Consider the following 21,657-nt stretch of genomic DNA (forward strand, 5'->3'; position numbering starts at 1 on the left):
GGCAACACAAATTACATGGCGTGATATACTGCGTGAACAGAGGATTATGTCACATTCATTACTGCCTCTCACTAGATTAAGATAGAGGCACTAAACATTAAAAGGATGCTCTCAAATAATTCATATGTATAATATATTTAAATAACATATAATAAATGAATGAATTAAATACATATAAATTAAACAGTAGATGTAAGAAAAATCAATTAGAGCCTGTCAGATGGCTCAGCGGTAAAAGCATTCGCCGCCAAACCGGAGGACATGATTCTATTCCCTGAACCCACATGGCGGAGGGAGAAAACCTACTCCCACAGGTTGTCTTCACAACTCTGCTTGCACACAAATACAAATGTGCATGTACACACGCTTTATTTATTACAAATAAAAATGTAATAAAAAATCTCTGCGTGGTTTTATTTATCTCAAAATAATTTCACTGATTCCTTTTTAAAAAAACAAATTATTTGGAAACTATGGGAGTCGGCATTTAACAAAGCACTGATATAATTTCAGAACTACTTTGGAGGGAAATGTCGAAGGATCTTGAATTCAAGTACAGCCTTCTACAGTGAGATGATATATTAAAAAATGATATGTATACATGCATATATGTATATATGCATACAAATATACATGCACATCTTTTTTTCTCATGGTCTTCTACTGATGCCCTCAGCAAGGACTTAGGCTGTCTCTTGTGATGTAGCACACTACTCTCCTGTGCAGGAAACATTTTATAGCATTCACTTTTGTCATTCAATTATGTCAAACTGAGCAGAGATCATTATGTCAGAAAAAAGGCTGTCGAAAGCTAAGATGAAACATTATAAAAAAGAATGACATTATACCCGGGGTGTTTAATCCAAGCACTTAGGAGGTAGAAACAGGCAGATCTTATAAATTCAGAGGCCATCCAGGGCTACATAGTGAGGTCCTGTATCAAGAAAACAAAACAATGAAAGAATATATAATAATAGAAAATTCACAAGGACCATATAAAAATTACAAATATATATGCATCCAACATTGAAGCACCTAGATGTATGGAGCAATAATGTTAATAATAAATGGGGGGATAGAGCACAGTAAAACAATAGTAAAGGACTTCAATACCCATCTTCCAACAATGTAGGGATTATCTGGGTGGAAAATCAGTAAAGAAAGGTTGGTCTTGAATTTCACTTTAGGCCAGATGATCTTAACAGACATCCACGGAACATTTCAGCCAACAGCTGCAGCATGCACATTCTTCTCAAGTCTATATGCAGTGTTCTCCAGCACACATCCTGAGTAGGACCACAAAACAAGTCTTAACAAACCTAAGGAGAATATTCATCAAAACCATAGAACTGTATGTCACTAAATGGGAACCTTAATATATATAAAAAAAATTAACCACAGCATACATGCGATCTTTGATGTAATAAAATCTGTGACAAGTAGCTCCAACTTTATTACATAAGTATCCTGCAACTATACATTTTATGATGAAGGATAGAAAAAGAACAGAACATTGACATCACCTAAGCAATGTTGTAAAAGGTAAAAAGGGACAGTTTACCTTAAAAAAAAAAAAATTTTCCCAGCAACCACATGGTGGCTCACAACCATCCATAATGAGATCTGACTCCCTCTTCTGGAGTGTCTAAAGACAACTACAGTGTATTTACATATAATGATTTTTTTTTAAATGACCAGTAGCATTTGGTTTTACCTTAGGTCTCTGAGCTAGCTAGCCTGTTTCTTGATCACTCAAGAAATGTCAGATACAAGTTCCAAGTGTCAGATACAGCTCACGGAGTGGGCCTTGGATCAAATCAGATGTTGGCTAGCTCATCCCACAGGTTCTGTGCCATCACTGCCCTTGCATATATTTTGCAGGCAGGACAGATTGTTGGTAAAAAAAAAATGTATTCCTGCGTTGGTGTCCATGTTTCTCTTTCAGTAGCCTGCACAGTACCTTCCTACACCCAAGACAGTAGAACAGAGGGGTGAGAGCACCCCGTAGGCTCCAGCTCAACTTCTCCATGTTTAATGAGTTGTGAAGGTGTTGTCCTCAGCAATGGGGCCCCAGCCCCATGGTCAGTATTCAGAGAGCAGCCCCTTGTCTTGGCAACAGCCTGGATTGTTTGGGGATTTCCATGGGATTCCCTTGGCTAACAACTCAATGTAATGTTACTTAGTCCTACCACTGGAAGCCTTGCCTAGTTAGAGAAGATGGCCAGTTTAGACTCCATATCCCCCATTACTGGGAGTCCTCATAAGGATCACCTTCATTTATTCAAGGAAGTTTCCACTGCTCTAGGTTTCCACAGACACCCCCAAGTTCCTCCTCACTTCCAAATGGCTCTCCTCATACTCTCTTCCTTCACCCCATCTTCTCCCTACCTGATCCCCTCGGTCCTATTCACATTTACCCCCAATACACCTATAAAAATCTATTTCCCCTTCCCAGGGAGATCTCTACATAACCCCTAGACTTCTCCTCTTTACTGAACCTCTCTGGGTCTATGGATTATAGCTTAGTTATCATTTACTTAACATTTAATATCCACTTATAAGTGAATATATACCATATTTATCTTTCTGGGTCTAGGTTATCTTGCTCAGGATGTTTTTTCCCTAGTTCCATCCAGTTGCCTGCAGATTTCATGATTTCATTTTTTTAACAGCTGAATAATAATCCAATGTGTAAATGTACCATGTAAAAGTATTTTTGTTTGCCTGGCTTAACTGTGATCTCTGAGGCTTACTGCCTCCATCTGTGTCCTGGAAACTTCTAGCCTCTGTGCAATCTAATAGAATATTTTCAGCCTCTGAGACTTGCTACTAAATAAGTTCACCACTTCCTAGTTTTTTTCTGATCTCTGCCTGGCTGAATCAACTCAGCTCTTCTGGCCCCAAAACTCCTTTCCATACTAACTGGTTCAAACTGGCCTTTTTAGATTCTTACTGCATTGGTCTACTTGGCCTCAAAACTAACTCTAGCAATCTGTTTTACTCTTCTGACTCCTTTCCATTCTCTGGCTCGTTTTGTCTTCACCTGGGGTCTAGCTTATTCTCTCTCTCTCTCTCTCTCTCTCTCTCTCTCTCTCTCTCTCTCTCTCTCTCTCTCTCTCTCTCTGCAACCTGTCTCTGTACAACTCTCCCAGGAAAACTGCTTTCTCTTTGTCTATCTGTCTCTCTGTCTCTCTCTGAGTTCCTTTCTCTGTATGTGTCTCTTTCTGTCTCTGTCTTTTTCTCTCTCTGTTTCTCCGTGTGTCTTTCTATGACTTCCTCTCTCTTCTTATAAGAGTTGGGCATATCCCATTCTATCAAATCTTTCATCACATTGCCACTCAATTAGACATTACTTTTAAACATGGGTGCTTCCTTCTACAAACTAACTTTACCTTCATTTTGGGAGACTAAAGGTGTGTATTAAGAGCATGTCTATATTCCAGCCAGAGGAATTAAAGGTGGATGCTAGGGGGTGAGCCATACCACATCTAGAAACAGTTTTTTTTTTCCCCCAGCAAACAACACAATCCCATGGTCTACAGTGTGATCACATACCCTCCAACACTGCCACATTTTCTTTATTCATTCTTCTGTTGTGGAACTATCTGGGTTGTTTCCAGTTTCTGGCTATTATGAATAAAGCTGTAGTAAACATTGTTGAACAAATGTCCTTGTGGTAGGATGGAACATCCCTTGGGTATATGCTAATGAGTGGTATAGCTGGGTCTTGAAGTGGATCAATGTCCAACTCTCTAAGGAACCACTTAATTGATTTTCACAGTGGGTGTTTTAGTTTGCCTTCCCACTCACAATGGAGGAGTGTTCTCCTTTTTTTTTTTTATCTTCGCCAGCATGAGCTGTCACTTGTGTTTTTTATCTTAGCCATTCTGACAGGTGTAAGATGGAATCTCAAAGAAGTTTTGATTTGTATTTCCCTGATGGCTAAGGATTTTAAACATTTAAGTGTTTCTCAGCCTGTTGAGGTTCCTCTATTGAGAATATTCTGTTTAGATCTGTTCTCCATTTTTAATTGGGTCATTTGGTTTTCGAATATAAAGATTCTTGAATTCTTTGCCTAATTTGGACATTAGTCCACTCTTGGAACTGGAGTTGATAAAGTATTTTCCCATTCCTTAGGCTGCCTCTTTGTCTGATTGACCATGTCCTTTGCCTTACAGAAGCTTTTTAGTTCCATGAGGTCCCATTTATCAGTGGTTGATCTTAGAGCCTGGGCCATTAGTGTTCTGTTCAGGAAGTCATCTCGCATGTCAATGTGTTCAAAACTGTTCCCTACTTTCTCTTCTATTAGAATTAATGTATCTGGTTTTATGTTGAGGGTGTTTGTTTGTTTTTATGTATGTGAGTACACTGTTGCCCATCTTCAGATGTACCAGAAAAGAGCATTTGATTCCATTAAAGATGGTTGTGAGCCACCATGTGGTTGCTGGAAATTGAACTCAGGACCTCTGGAAGAGCAGTGCTTGTAACTGCTGAGCCATCTCCCCTGCCCTATGTTGAAGTTTTTGATCCACTAGGACTTGAGTTTTGTACAGGGTGATAAATATGGATATATTTGCATTAATCTACATGCAGACATGCAGTTTGTCCAGAACCATGTGTTGCAGATGCAAGGTTTTTTTCCAGTGTATATTTCTAGTTTCTTTAAAAAGAAAACTCAAGTGTCCATATAAGTGTGCATTCATATTTGGGTCTTTGGGTATGGTCATACCTCCAGAAGTTCTTTTATTGACCCGGATTGTTTTTAGCTATCCTAGATTTTTTGTTTTTCCATGTGAAGTTGAGCATTGCTTTTTTAAGATCTGTAAAAAATTGTGTTGGAACTTTAATGGGGACTGCACTAAATCTGTAGATTGTTCTTGGTAAGATAACCATTTTTACTATGTTAATCATACTGATGCATGAGCTTGGAAGACCTTTTCATCTTCTGATATATTCTTTAATTTCTTTCTTCAATGACTTGAAGATTTTATCATGCAGGTCTTTTTCACTTGCTTGATTAGTTAACCCAGAATACTTTATATTATTTGTCTCTGATCTTGATTTAACTTTGGTAAGTGGTATTTACCAAGAAAATTGTCCAGAGCTTTTAGATTTTCCAACTTGGTGGAATGCCCATTTTTAAAGTATATCCTTATGACTCTGGATTCCCACTGTGTCAGTTGCTATGGCTCCCTTTTCATTTCTGATTTTATTAAATTGGATATTCTCTCTGCCTTTTAGTTAGTTTGGCTAAGGATTTATCTATCTTGTTGATTTTATCAAAGAACTAGCTCTTTGTTTTTGTTGATTCTTTGTATCATTCTCTTTGGTTCTAATTGGTTGATTTCTGCCCTGTGTTTGTTTCTTTATGCTCTAGAACTTTCAGGTATGTTGTTAAATAGATCGTCTAGGATCTCTCCAATTTCTTTATGAAAGCACTCAGTGCTATGAACTTTCCTGTTAGCACGACTTTCACTGTGTCCCATAAGTTTGGGTATGTTGTGCCTTAATTTTCATTGAACTTTAGAAAGTCTTCAATTTCTTTATTTCTTTGTTGGCCCCTTTTTAATTTAGTTCCCATAAATTTCTAAGCTTTCTGATGTTTGTGTTGTTGAATTCCAGCTTTAATCCATGACTGTCAAACAGGCCACAGAGAGTTATTTCTATTTTCTTGTATCTGTTGAGACTTCTTTGTATATGAGTATGTGGTCAAATTTGGAAAAGTTCTGTGATATGACACAAAGAAGTTATTTTATTTTGTGTTTTGGTGAAATGCTATGTAAATAACTGTTAAGCCCATTTGTTTTTATAATATGTTAGCTATAGTATTTTTCAGTTTAGTTTTTGTTTGGATGACATGTCCATTGGTGAAAGTGGAGTATTGAAGTCCCCCACCATTAGTATATGAGTGTCAATATGTGATTTAAGCTCTATTAGTTTCTTTTAAAGTGGGTTCCCTTTTGTTTGGTGCATAGATGTTAAGAATTGGAGTGTCTTCTTGCTAGATTTTTGTTTTGATTAAATGTAATGTGCTTCCCCATCTCTTCTGATTAGTTTTAGTTTGAAATCTATTTTGTTACACATTGAAATGGCTATACCAGATTGGTACTCAGGTCCATTTATTTGGAATACTTTTTCTCAACCCTTTACCCTGAGCTAATGTGTATTCTTGATGTTGGAGGTGTGTTTCCCCTATTCATCAGAAGGGTGGGTACTTTTTTTCCATACATTCTGTTGGTCTGTGTCTCTTTGCTGGGGAATCGAGACCATTAATACTGGGAGATATCAATGACCAAAGATTGTTGATTTATTTTGTTGTTGGTTGTGATGCTTGGTGTGTGTGTGTGTGTGTGTGTGTGTGTGTGTGTGTGTGTGTGTGTACTTCCACTGAGAGTGTGGGATTATTTATTCTGTATTTTCAAGGGTGTAGCTAACTTCCTTGAGTTGGAGTTGTCCCCTTAGCATCTTCTATAGGGGTAGATTTGTACATAGATTGTTTAAATTTGAATTTATCATTAAATGTCTTATATTGTCCATCTATGGTGATTTAAAGTTTTGCTAAGTAAGTAGAGTAGTCTTGGATGGTATGTGTGGCCTTTTTAATCTGCAGCAATCTGTCCTTTAGAGTTTCCAATGAAACATCAGGTATAATTCTACTAGGCCTGCCATTATATGTTACTTGGTATTTTTCCCTTGGGGTTTTTGGTATTCTTTGTTCTGTACTTCTAGTGTTTGGGTTATTATGTAGCAAGGGGGCGTTCTCTTCTGGTCTGCTGCATTTGGTGTTCTGTATGCTTCTTATAGCTTGACAAGTATCTCTTTCTTTAGGTGAGGAAATTTTTCTTCCGTGATTTGGTTGAAACACTTTGGTCAGGGCGGTTAACCTGCGTTTCTTCTCCTTCCTGTATATCTATTATTCTTAGGTTTGGTCTTTTCTTTTTTTTAAAAGACTTGTTTATTTTATATATATGAGCACACTTTTTCTCTCTTCAGACACACCAGAAGAGGTCATTGGATCCCATTACAGATGGTTGTGAGAATTGAACTACCCTGTGGTTGCTGGGAATTGAACTCAGGACCTTTGGAAGAACAGTCAGTGCTCTTAACCACTAAGCCATCTCTCCGAGCCCCTGGTCTTTTCATAGTATCCCAGATTTCCTGGATATTTGTATCAGGATTTTTTTTTTTTAGATTGAATATTTTCTGTGACTGGTGCATTCATTGTTTTAAATGTGTATTCAGTGCCCGAGATTGTCTCTTCCATGTATTGTATTCTGTTGGAGAAGCTTGCCTCTGTACTTCCTGTTCCAATTCCTAAAGTCTTCATTTCCAGATTTCCCTCAGTTTGTGTTTTCTTTATTGGTTCTATTTAAATTTTCAGATCTGGAACAGTTTTATTTATTTCCTTACACTCTGTTTGTGTCCTTGTCTTTCTTTAAGGAGCTTATTCATTTCCTCTAGTTTGTATTTTCCTGGGTTTGTTTGAGGGAGGTACTCATTTCTTCCAATTCTCTGTTTGTGTTTTCCTGGATGTCTTGATGGATTTATTAAGTTCCTCTTTACTAACCTCTATTCATAGTCAGTTATTATCTTAGTCATAAAGTTTTTTTAAAGTCTTTTTCTTGTGCTTCAGCTATGTTAAATATTCAGGGCCTGCTGTAGTAGGTTAGCTCTGCTTTAGAGGATGCAGTGCCCTGGCTGTCTTTGATTGTGTTTTTGCACTTGTGTCTAGAAATCTGGGTTTGGGATGATTAAAGTTCTAGGCACTGATTTCTGTATTTTTTCCCACTGGGTGAGTGTTTTGTTCCTGGGTTTCTGTTTCTTCTCTGTATCTTCAGATGGTGTGTTGGTTATGAGTTACCTCTTTTACTGGCTTTTTCAGCTGGTACATTCACAAGGAATGCCTAGTGTGTTAGAAGCTTAGTAACTGGTATGAGTAGGGGGAAGGAAGATCAGAGGAAAAAGTCTTTGTGATCCATTGAGAATGGGGTTAGAGAGGAAAGGGAGAACATAGCAGGTTTGCTGCTATAGAACTGAAGATGAGACCAGGGGCATTGGATCCCAGGAGCACTAGCGGAGGTAAGGGTCTCTCTGCCTTTAGCCTACTTCTTGCCCTGGTAGGACTGCCCTTGGGTTAGCAGGGGGTACCTACTCAAGTTGGGGTTCTGCAGCATAGCAACAACTTGTGGGTCTCAGGTCTTTGCTGATCTTTGCTTCACTGAGAGCAGCACAGCCAAGAACTTCTCCTGGTCCTCTCTGCTGATTTATGCCAAGGCCGAGGCCTGGCTCTCTCTCTTAGGTACTGCCACCACTGCTGATTCATGTTTGCTATCCAAACTTTACTGAACTGGACTGCTGGTATATCTGTGGAGTGTTTGAGAGTGGATTGAGCTGCTGCTGCTAACCTGTGAACTGAAATACGGATTCCCAGAGAACACAGGCTGGAGTTTCTCCAAAGAACCTTTCATTTTTATTATTATTAATTATTTTATTCTTTTGCATTTTGAATGACATCCCCTTCTCGATTTCCCCCCCACCAACCCCCCAACCCATCTCCCTATACCCTCGTCCCTTTGTCTCTATGAGGGTGCTCCCCCACCCACTCACTCACCCACTCACTCACTCACCCCTACCCCACTGCTCCAGCACCCCCCTACAGTGGGGCATCAAGCCTCCACAAGACCAAGGGCCTTCCCTCTCATTGACACTAGGTAAGTCTTTCCTCTGCTACATATGCGACTGGAGCCATGGGTCCCTCCATGTGTACTCTTTGGTTGGTGGTTTAGTCCCTGGGAACTCTGGGGGGGGGGTCCTGATTGGTTGATATTGTTCTTCCTATGGGGTCCAAAGAACCTTTCTAAACAGGTCCACTTCCCCATATCCTTTCTTTCCCACTACTTCTAGTGGGTAGTGGGCTAAACAGGGGAGGTTAAAGTATTTAAGAACCATCATTAAAAATAGGTTTTGAAAAAATTAAAGTTACAATTGATATTGCTTTCAATTGTCCCCAGATGAAGAAAGTAAACACTTATTGCTGAAGACATGATGCACTTTAGATGTAGGGTCCAGAGGCTCCTGGGCTAGAATTGAAAGGCTTCTTCATGAGGGCTAGCTTTCATGATACCAGAATGCACCACACAAGCTTTCAAAGGAGGGAAGCAGCCAAAAGTACTACTCAGGTATGATGCCTATGGACCATAATAATAATAATAAAAAAAAACCCTAGCATATCACAATAACTCTAAGGTGCCGTAGTGGCACACATACCTTGTTGGTAACCAATGGCTCTTTAGTTGAAATTAGGACCCTCTAAACAAAAGGGAAAGCATGCCTGATACTGGAAACCTAACCAACTACACATAAAAGATTGTAAGGGACAGAGGATAAAGGAATTGCTGTGAGATTATGTCTCCTAGTAATGTCAGAAGCCACATCCACAAAATCTCACCAACATGGCTGTCTAAACATGAACTGAACAAGGACAGAAATGGCCAAGTAGAGGTTGTAAAGCCCACAAGGCCTCAACCTACACAAAGAACTACAGGCAACTAAGGAATACTGGAGTGTGAGAAGTAGTGTTCCCCAGGGAAAATCACAGACTGGTTATCTGTAGGGAGCTGCTTGCTACCGCGCCCTTAAAATGGTGAGGGTTTCTGCTTTCCGCCTTCCTGCTGGCGGGCTCCCCGTTATAAACAACTCCTTATTTGGGTGGAGCCTGTTGAGTCTTGGGCCTTCCTCGTGGATACAGCCTATCAGCAATGCCTACGTGGCTAAGCCTGGCTAGCTATTAGTATTTAAGGGCTTGGCTTATTCTCTCTGGGGTCAGAAGAAGCTTGTACAGGGATCCTGAGTAAACTGCTTGGGGAAGATCTTCCTGTGTTGCGTCATTCCTTGCAGGCGAGGGTGGACGCGACAGTTATCCAGTAGTAAATGGTCAGCCCTGAAAACATACATACAAGTACTATTATGCAGACTGAGCTGTTTATATATGCATATAGCAACAATAAATGAAAAAAGTTGCCATGCATTTGAAAGAGAACAAAGAAAGGTTGAACAGAGGAAATGGAAGTGGAAAATGTAATTATAATATTAAAAACTAAAATCAATGTTTATAATGAAAAATTAGAACTCCCACAAGGCCCAGTTATAACACTCCCTTGGAATACTGGCCGTTTATTACTTTCTAGTAGTCTAAGTGGCCTCAGGTTCATGCTATATTTTTCTCAGATAAGCCCTAGAATTCGTGATTTTTCCACAGTCTTGGATCTTTTATTGGAGATTATTATTTAGGATCCAAGTTCTAGATATTAGGGTTGGTCAGTATTATGGAATTAGCATGGAAGAATGAATGAGAAAATGCATTTTCTGCACTAACTTGCTTATATACACACATTATTGATTTTATTCATCCATTTCTGTACGAAGTAAGCTAAACACAATTTCTTATAGTCGTGCCGAACTCCAATCCAAGAACACATTTGTATCTGTCTTTCTTGATTGTCTGTAGTTTCCCTTTCTGATAGTATTCAGAAAGCTTGGCCATTATTCATCACTAATTTACTCAATGGTTTCATTTGATTTTGCTTGTATTCAGAACTGTTTAACCCATGTTGTGATAAAGAAATGGACACTCTCTGTTTCCCTTGATCGACTATCCCAGTCTCATGTCTAGTACTGTGAAAGAACACCAGTTGTGGTGTCACTTCCACCTCCCCACATCTCCTGTGGATCCCACAAACCATCCCCTCCTAACCTCCCTTCCCACCACTTGTTGCTGTCCCACAGACCCCCAACTCCAGTTGGTCCCCCTGCTAAGCCAAGGGCAGCTCCTACCAGGGCAAGGAGTAGGCTAAAGGCAGACAGACCCTTACCCATTTGTCTTTCAAGATCTGGATTATCTCACTCAATATAATATTTTCTAGTTCTATCTATTTATTTGCAAAGTTCATAGTTGTATTTTTTTACAGCTGAATAGTGTTCCATAGTGTATATGTATCACATCTTCTTTATCCAGTCATCAAGATATTTAGGACATTTAGATTGTTTCCACTTCCTACCTATTGTGAGCAGGGCAGCAATGGACTTGGCTATGCAAGTATCTGTGCAGTAGGCTATCAAGTCTTTTGGACATAGGCCATGGAGTGGTCTGGTTGAGTCATGTGGTAGGTTTATTTTTATTTATTTAGTCTTTTGAGAATGATCCACTCTGATTTCCAGAGTGGCTGCACCAGGTTGCAATCCCACAACCAGTGAATCAGGATTATATTTTCCTCAACCGCCCTCCAGTATTTGTTGTCCATTGTTCCATTGATGTTTGCCATTCTTACTGGGCTAAGATGAAATCTCATGGTTGTTTTGAATTTCAAACAATTTTAATTTCAAATTTCTATGGATAATGAACATTTTTGAGATATTTCTTTGCCATTGTTTTTCTTCTTTTGAGAACTCTCTGTTTAGGCTCATTGTTTGAATGGGTTATTTGTTTTCTATTCTTTTGGGGGGCATTCTTTATATATCCTTGATATTACTCCTCTGTCAGATGTGTAGTTGACATTATGTGAACTTTCTCTTCACCTGGTTGGTTGTTTCTACGCTGAAGCTTTTTGTTTTATGAAGTCCCACGTGTCTATTGTTGGCTTTAATTTGAGGTTAAATGGCGTCTTATTCAGGAAGTCATTTCTTACATATATATCATGTAGAGTACTGCCTATGCTTTCTTCTAGCAGGTTCAGTGTTTCAGGTTTCACATTTAAGTGTTTGATCTAGTTGAAATTACTTTTTGTGCAAGGTGATAGATATGGGTCTAATTTCATCCTTCTGCCTGTGAACACCCTGCTTTCCCAGCACCACTTGTTGAAGATGCTTGCTTTTTTTACAGCTTATGTTTTTGGAATCTTTTAAATATTAAATGGCTGAAGTAACATGTAACTCAGGTTTGAATCTTTGATTCTTTAAAAATGCACTGTCATCTTATATTTTCATCTTGCATATCCTGAAATATTGCTGAATTTGGTAACTTTTATCAATTTGGGGATCTTCATTCAGAGAGTCTTGTCATCTACAAATAATTTTTGCTTATTTTTCTCTTCCCCATTCTCATTATTCTGTGAGACATGGTCTTTCTATGTAGACCAGGATGCCCTCAAACTCATAGAGATTTGCCTGCCTCTGCCTCTTTCGCTGGAACTAAAGGCATTCGGCACCATGCCTACCTCAGTCTTGTATTTTGTTCCATTGGCTTATGTCTTTGTTTTTGTACCATTAGCCATATTGTTTTTATTACCATGGATCTATAATATATATTAAGATCTGAAAGCGCAACCCTTCTACAATTGTTCTTTTTCCTCAGGATTATTTGGGTAGCTAAGTATGTTTGTTTGTTTGTTTTTTTGGTGGCTCCTTATGTATTATAGGATAGCTTTTTTTAAAATCTGTCTGTAAAGAATGAGATAGGGATTTTGATTGGGATTCTGCTAAATCTATAAATGGTTTTTGGTAAGATGGTCATTCTCAGAATATTAATTCTACCAAGCCTTCCTGATCTCATTTGATTAGATTACTTTTTTCCATCCTTTTATTTTTATTATCTTTTATTCTTTAATCTTTTTTTACAATCCAGTTGTTATCACCCTCCCAGTCTGCCCTCTGACTGTTCCTCATCCTATACCTCCTCCCCATCTCCAAGAGGATGTCCCCACTTTCCCATCCCCACCCCACTAGACCTCCCCACTCCCTGGGGCCTCCAATCTCACGAGTTAGGTTCATTTTCTCTGACTGAGGCCAGACCTGGCAGTCCTCTGCTGTATATGCATTGAGAGCCTCATATCAGCTGGTGTATGCTGCCTGCTTGGTGGCTTAGTGTCTGAGAGATCTCAGAGGTCCAGGTTAGTTGAGACTGCTGGTCTTCCTATGGGGTTGACCTCCTCCTCAGCTTCTTCCAGTCTTTCCCTGATTCAACCACAGGGGTTCCCCGGCTTCTGTCCATTGGTTGGGTATCTGCATCTGGCTCTTTCAGCTGCTTATTGGGCCTCTCGGAGGGCAGCCATGCTAGGCTCCTGTCTGTAAGTACACGATAGCATCAGTAATAGTGTCAGGCCCTGGAGTTGCCCTTGGGATGGGTCCCAATTCAGGCCTGTCTTTGGACCTCCTTTCCCCCAGGCTCTTCTCCATTTTTGTCCCTGCAGTTCTTTCAGACAGGAATGATCCTGATTGATTAGCCATTCTGTTTGGTGTAAGGTGAAATCTCAGGGTCATTTTGATTTACATTTCCCTGAAGACTAGGGACTTTGAACATTTCTTTAAGTGCTTCTCAGCCATTCAAGATTCCTCTGTGGTGAATTCTATTTAGTTTTATACCCCATTTTTTTTTATTTTTTTATTTTTTGGTGGTTAGCTTCTTGAGTTCTTTATATATAATTTTGGATATTAGCCCTCTATTGGCTATGGGGTTAGTGAAGAATTTTTTCCCAATTTGTATGGTGCCAATTTGTCCTATTGACTATGTCCTTTGCCTTCTAGTTTCATGATGTTCCATTTATCAATTTTTGATCTTATAGCTTGAGCCATTGGAGTTTTCTTTAGGAAATTTCCCCCCATGCAATGGGGTCAAGGCTCTTTCCCATTTTCTCTTCTATTAGATTCAGTGTATCTGGTTTTATGTTGAGGTCAGTGATCCACTTGGACTTGAGCTTTGTGTAAGGTAACAAATATGGATCTATTTTCATTTTTCTACATACAGACTGCCAGTTAGACCAGCATCATTCATTGAAGAAGCTTTCTTTTTTCCATTGTTCATTTTTGGCTTCTCTGTCAAAGATCAAATGGACCATAGGTGTGTGGTTTTATTTCTGGGTCTTTAATTCTATTCCATTGATCAACGGAATTTATATCTGTACCAACACCATGCAGTTTTTATCATTATCGCTCTGTATATAGCTTGAGGTCAGGGATGGTGATTTGGGTGTTTTGTAAAAGCAATACAAAACTGACTAAAATTGAAAATTGGTATTGAGGAGTGGAATGATGTTATGAATCCTGAAATTGTAAAGACTTTTTGAACTAGATAATGAACAGAGACTAGAAGAACTTGAAGGAAGAGGCTTCAAAAGACATCTGTTGCTTTACGTGGAGAATTATGAACAATTATGATGATAACCCAGAAAAATGAGAAATTAAAGTAATACCTAGAACTTCTCAGAGATTAGCTAAGTTGCTGTTATCAGAGTGATGAGCAAAATGTGGACAGCAAGACACATTCTGGTAAAGTCTCAAGTGAAAATGAAGACTCTCCTGTCTGAAATTTGATTTAAAGTCTTTATTAAAGCATCTCTGCAAAGAACATGGTGCACATCCTAGTCCATGTTCTGAGACTTCATGGCAGACTAAATTTTAAAATGATGAAAAATTGAATATCAAAGCACTCAGGCTGTTAATTGGCCACCTTTACCCACTTATGCTCAGATAAGAAAGAATAGAAAGGACACAATGACAATTTTTTAAATAAAAGTATAACAAAGCATTCAAATTTTAAAAATTCCCAGCCTCACAAGACAAATAATGAAAGGTACCTAGGAGTAGAGTTCAGTGATTCAATGCTAAAATAAATAAATATAAAAATAGCATTAATAAAATGGAGACAGGTTAAGAGGAAGGGACTTAGGCCATGGGGTCATTTCCATCAAAAGGGATTAAAGCATTTTTGCAAGACTAATTAGTATTCATAAAGGTAGATGCAAGAATATTCATATACATGGAACTTTTTCATGAATCTCTCTGCTTCTCTAGTATGTTGTGATACAATTTAGGGACCCTTGTTAGAGTGCAGGTTCCATGTTACTTTTACTAGAGAGCCAACAAGAATTAGGAGCCCAAAAGTGGCAGGTTATAAAATCAATTCAAGCACATCAGTAGCCTTCGTATACTCAAAGGATAAGCAGGCTGAGAAAGAAATTAGGGAAATGACACCCTTCACAATAGCCACAAACAATATAAAGTACCTTGGTGTGACTCTAACCAAACAAGTGAAAGATCTGTATGACAAGAACTTCAAGTCTCTGAAGAAGGAAATGGAAGAAGACCTCAGAAAATGGAAAAATCTGCCATGCTCGTGGATTGGCAGGATTAATATAGTTAAAATGGCTATCTTGCCAAAAGCAATATACAGATTCAATGCAATACCCATCAAAATCTCAACTCAGATAGCTAAGAAGCATCTTAAAAAATGTTCAACATCATTAGTCATTAAGGAAATGCAAATCAAAACAACCTTGAGATTTCACTTCACACCAGTCAGAATGGCTAAGGTCAAAAACTCAGGAGACAGCAGGTGTTGACAAGGATGTGGAGAAAGAGGAACACTCCTCCACTGCTGGTGGGTTGCAAATTGGCACAGCCACTCTGGAAATCAGTCTGGCGGTTCCTCAGAAAACTGGGCTTGTCACTTCCGGAGGACCCTGCTATACCACTCCTGGGCATATACCCAGAGGATTCCCCAGCATGTAATAAGGATACGTGTTCCACTATGTTCATAGCAACCCTATTTATAATAGCCAGAAGCTGGAAAGAACCCAGATGTCCCTCAACAGAGGAATGGATACCAAAAACGTGGTATATATACACAATGGAGTACTATTCAGCCATTAGAAACAATGAATTCATGAAATTCTTAGACAAATGGATGGAGCTGGAAAATATCATACTAAGTGAGGTAACCCAGACTCAAAAGATCAATCATGGTATGCACTCACTGATAAGTGGATATTAGCCTGGAAAACTGGAATACCCAAGACATAATCCACATATCAAATGATGTCCAAGAAGAATGGAGGAGTGGCCCCTGGTTCTGGAAAAGCTCAATGCAGCAGTATAGGGCAATACTAGAATAGGGAAGTGGGAAGGGGTGGGTGGGAGGACAGGGGAAGAGAAGGGGGCCTACGGGACTTTCAGGGAGTGGGAGGCTAGAAAAGGGGAAATCATTTGAAATGTAAATAAATTATATCGAATAAAAAAATTAAAAAAATATTTGGTGTATGTGTGTGTGCATGTGCGCACATGTACCACAGCATGCATATAGAGTCTAGAGAACAACTTGTGAGAACAACTTCCTTCCATCCTTTAAGCTCAAACTCGGGCACTTTCACTGGCTGACCCATCTTACCTTGTAAGCCCCTTTCAAAGAAGAAAAACATAATAAAAGAATAAAATACTACAAAAATACATCAAGGAAATGGCATTAACAAGATGGATGACTAGAGATGCCTAACACTCATTTCTCACACACAAAAAAGGAATAAAGGATGAATAAACATGTACAGGTTTATTATGCTAGTCAAAGGAGACAGCAGGAGTGCAAGAGGGAGGCAGGAGCTTCATAGAGCACAGAAATTTGAATCAGGGCTCAAAACTCCCTGACCTTTGTCACTCAGTCTTCACAGCTGAAACCAGGGAAGACTTCTCTCTGTAAAGGAGAAGATAAGAAAGTCTTCTTTATTGCTATGGGCATCTATGGTCTCTGCCATGGAACACTTCTGATGTCCTCATAGGCCTTGGACATAATTTATAGAATTGCCTGAACTGCACAAAGTGGCTTTACTTCAAAGAGAAAGGCCACAGCACCATCATGATACTCAAGGGAGTGGTTAAAAAAAAGGTTGTGAAAAATTAAACAAAACTGGCAAACCTTTAGGTAGAGTCAGCCAAATAAAAATCGGAGCTGGAAAATGAAACATTACCACTGAAACTACAAGAGAAAGGAACATAGAAGACTCTAACAAAGCAACAATATGTCAGAAAGTGGGATAACTTAGGAGACATTTCTAGACAGAACAGATTACTAATGAAAAAGGTTAAGTCAAAAATAATAAATCATCTACTAAAGAAAAGTCTATGACCTCAGGGTTTCATTAATGAGTTCTATCAGATATTTAGAAATTTAATACAAATTATTTTCAAACTATTTAAAGAACTGAATAGGCAAAGATAATTCCAAAGTCCCTCTAAAATGTCAGCATTATGTTGATACCATAATCAGTCAAGGACACAGCAGTAACAAACAAAGAAACCTCTAGGATACACTCTGGTTCACATAGAAAATTCCTTGACAAAGTAGTCGTAGATTAAATTCAACCACATGTTAAAAATATTCACAATGATTCAGCAGAATGCTTTTGGGGGGTACAAGGACAGTTCAACATCACATCAACAAAATGAAGGACTAAAATGTTTTTACTTTTTTAATACATGTGGAAAAGACATTTACCAAAATTCTATACCCCTGTATTGTGTGTGTTCCTAAGAAATTATGTATATAATGTATCTTTGTTTTCTGTTTCTATTAAACAATATCAGAGAGGCCAGATCACTTAAAGGGGAAATACATTTTTGGGCTCCTAATTCTTTTTTTTCGATATATTTTTTATTTATATTTCAAATGATTTCCCCTTTCCTGGATCCCCACTCCCTGAAAGTCCCATAAGCTCTCTTCCTTTCCCCTTAAAGTCACTTATAAAGCCAGATGCTGGAAAGAACCCAGGTATCCCTCAACAGAAGAGTGGATGCAAAAAATGTGGTATATCTACACAATGGAGTACTATTCAGCCATTAGAAACAATGAATTCATGAAATTCTTAGGCAAATGGATGGAGCTAGAGAACATCATACTAAGTGAGGTAACCCAGACTCAAAAGGTGAATCATGGTATGCACTCACTAATAAGTGGTTATTAACCTAGAAAACTGGAATACCCAAAACATAATCCATACATCAAATGAGGTACAAGAAGAAAGTAGGAGTGGCCCCTTGTTCTGGAAAGACTCAGTGAAGAAGTATAGGGCAAAACCAGAACGGGGAAGTGGGAAGGGGTGGGTGGGAGGACAGGGGGAGAGAAGGGGGCTTATGGGACTTTCGGGGAGTGGGGGGCTAGAAAAGGGGAAATCATTTGAAATGTAAATAAAAAATATATCGAATAAAAAATATATCAGAAAAAAAAGTCACTTATAAAGCCATCAGCATAAAAGTTTGTTGTGGGTTGCCCTGGTGATATTTGTATTTTGTTGCTAATTCTGCTTCCTCAAGAGGGGCTGCCCCTACAGGCATGGATCAATTACTCAGGTGATTCCATATGAACTTTCTCCCCATTTTAACAGGTCAATAAAGACAACAGAAGTCAATCACTGGACGAAGGATAAGGTGGGATTTCTAGGTCCTAGAAGGAAGAGAAGGAGAGAGAGGGGGAAGGGAATTTGAACCAAGCTGTGGAGCAGAAAGGAAGACACACGTGTAGATCTCCAGGACCGATCGCTGCCTGCAGAAGCTAAGGAGAATGTGACAGGATATTCTTTGCCCAGCAGTTGGAGACCTCTTAGAGATGGAGGGGCAGGGAGGTATGGGATGAGGAACAGTCAGTGGGCAGACTGGGAGGGGAAGAAAGACTGGACTGTAAAAAAAAAAAGATTAAAGAATTAAAAAAAAACCAAATATAACTAATTTGTGAAGTATAAAGATTTGTTTAGCTCAGGATTGTGGGGGCTGGATAGCCTAAGTAGTGTGATGCTATCATCTTGATGAGGGCCTAATGATGCATTACAACATAGTGTGGAAGCATAAGGGGAGCTGGCAATAAGCAGAGCAGGACATACTCAAGGAATAAATTGTCTTGGTAGAAACATGCTCTCATGGAAAGTAACAGCATTATAAGGACTATATTAATTTATTCTAAAAGTGGTATCCCCATGAGAACTTTTTACCTTGGAATCAATCTTCCAGAGCACAAACCTTTAGGGGACATACCATATTTAAGGCATGATGAAAGAAGTATACCTCAACAAAATAAAGGCCATGGGTGAAAAATCCGAAGTCTACATTATACCAATTGGGGGAGTTAGCAGGGGAAGCTAAATGGAGAGATGTTTTTCCTTCCTATGAGGAATAACAAAGTCATGCTCGTTTTTGTGACTTTTATTCAACACAGTACTTTGTGTACTAGCCAGGGATATTAAGCAATGGAGGAAAAACTCAAAATTAGAAAGGAAAATTTTAAGTTGTCCATGCTTGTAGACAAAATGATATTATAGATAAAAATCTCAAAGTATCAGTTAAAATGGCTAAATCTAATAGACACAGCTGCAGGATACAAGGTCAACATACAAAAGTCAACAGTATTTATAATCATCAATAGTGAATCAATGAAAATGAAGTTTTAAAATCCCAGTCACAATAGTTGAAAAATTTAAAATAATAAGAGGTGAAATTGACTGAAGTGTAAGATCAGATAACATATTACATTATATCATATTGCAGAAAACTTAAAAACATATATGAAAAATTACAGAAAATAAATGGAATGTCTACTGTTTTGCAATTAAAATAACAATGTGTTTCCCCCAAATAATAGAAAAAAGAAAACTGAAATTGTTTGAAACCACAAAATGCCCCAAATAGTCAAATGTTGTTTAACAAAATTGCAGACATCACTCGGCCTGATTTCAAAATATACTATTATGTAGGACAAGACAATATGGTACTGGTATACAAACATAGAGCAAAGTTTAAACAACATAAAAACTTAGAGATAAGCACATACCTCGATAGCCAAGTGCTTTCTATTTGACTTTTGTTTATCATGCAAAATAATAGGTTTCACTATGACATTCCCATCCATGTATATCATTGTACTTTGCTCATAATTACTCATTTTCTTTTTCTGTTCCCCTACCTCCTGCTTGGCTCCTTCCTTCATAAAATAGTCTTTCCTCTGCTTTCGAGTCTTAGTCTTTGTACTAGTATTGATTTAGATTCATAAGAATAAATGTGATATTTGTCTTTCTTACCGCTATAACCCTGTCTTGTCCCCCCTTCTAATTTCATGTCATACATAAACAATTCAGCAAACAGCTTTTTTTTACCATGATGATGGGAACACATGATGGAAAAAGAACACTTTCATTAATCAGTGATATTGGAAAACTGGATATCCACACAAAGAAGAAAATTAGACACATCTACTAACATATAGAAAAATGACTCAAAATAGATTACAGGCTGAAATTACTAGAAGATACGATAGAATTATCAATGCTATTGGTCTGAGTAATGACTTTGGAGAGGGAAATATTGCCTCCAAATAATAGGCAAAAAGGGCAAATATACAAATGGAATTATTTGAAATAGAAAAGGTTATGTTCGGCAAAGAAAGCCATTAACAGAGTAAAGACACAACCTTAGAAATGGAAGACAGCATTTACCAACTATACATCTGATTAGGGGTTAATTTCCACAAAACATAATGAACTCAGACAACTCAATAGCAAAAAAAAAAAAAATCAACTATATTAAATTAGGCAATAGATCTGAATGGACATTTCTGAAAGAAAAACACAAAAATGGCCAACAGGTATATAATAAAATGCTAAACATCACTAATTATCATGGAAATTAAACAATAAGTTTCACTTCTGTCTTAGGGTTTTACTGCTGTGAACAGACACCATGGCAAAGGTAAGTCTTACATGAATATATATGTACCACATAATGTCACTCATGTGGAAATGATACTTTCTGTTTCTTGTTCAGGGGAGGTGAGGACAGATAAATTAGTAGGAAGAGGGAGAAAATTGGGAATGTGTACTAATAGTTACAGAGTTTATTTCTTGGGTGATGTAAATATTTTAAAATTGATGGTAGTAACAGTTTCACAACTTGGTAAACATACTATAAATCATGGCCTTCAAATTGTGAATCAGAAGATGTGGCTTAAAATTCATAAAACTGTTTATGTATGCTTTCCTCCCACTTCCAAACTACAAACCCAGAAAAGGTTATATTGGAAGACCACTATACCCTAACTAAAAAATCTCCCAGTGACCAAAGCTGGTACACTTTGAGTGAGAAACTAAACGATAGAGCACTAAATTATAGAACGGTATGCATATACAAAGGTTCAAACATCCACATGTCCTCACCAATAAGAAAGAAATAATCAAATGACTCAATGTAGAAGCCTTTCTTGGAGAAGAATTGCAAGTAAAATATATACTCTTATAGGAGATGGTGCTAAACCACCCCAACCCCTATGCCATTTTCAATTTGGGTTGCATGTCGTGAGCTCATTCTAAAAAGAATATAATACTGAAAGAGAAAAATACTAGTTTTTATAGTGCATAAACCCAGCAAATGCTACCACAAGCAAATGAACAAGACTGCCACCACTAATATCATGTGGCTGCCCTGCACTCTCAATATGATGGGAAACCTCCTAACCACAGTCTAATGGCTAAGAAAGACATAAGAAAAACCCAAATGGAATGGCAGTCAACAAACTCTTCATAAATCTTCAGTCCAGCGCTCTTCTTAATTGTCAATGTCACAAGGAACAAGATAAGACTGTTACAGACATACAGAAGCTGGGAGACATAGTTAATAAATACAATCTGCTTTGCATTCTAAAACATGAAAAACACGCTAGTAGGCAAAAACAAAAGGATAGAGGTTAATTAGAAATATTTACCCATGTTGGTCTCAAGGTTTTCATAAATGCACCATGGAAATACAAAGGAATAAAATTAGCCACCATTTAGTGATACACATTAGGTATACAGGAATTATTTGTTTTGTCTTTGCGACTTTTCTGGAAATCTGAACTCATTCCTAAATAAAATGTCT

This window comes from Apodemus sylvaticus, chromosome X (assembly GCF_947179515.1).
Source record: "Apodemus sylvaticus chromosome X, mApoSyl1.1, whole genome shotgun sequence".
Lineage (NCBI taxonomy): Eukaryota > Metazoa > Chordata > Mammalia > Rodentia > Muridae > Apodemus > Apodemus sylvaticus.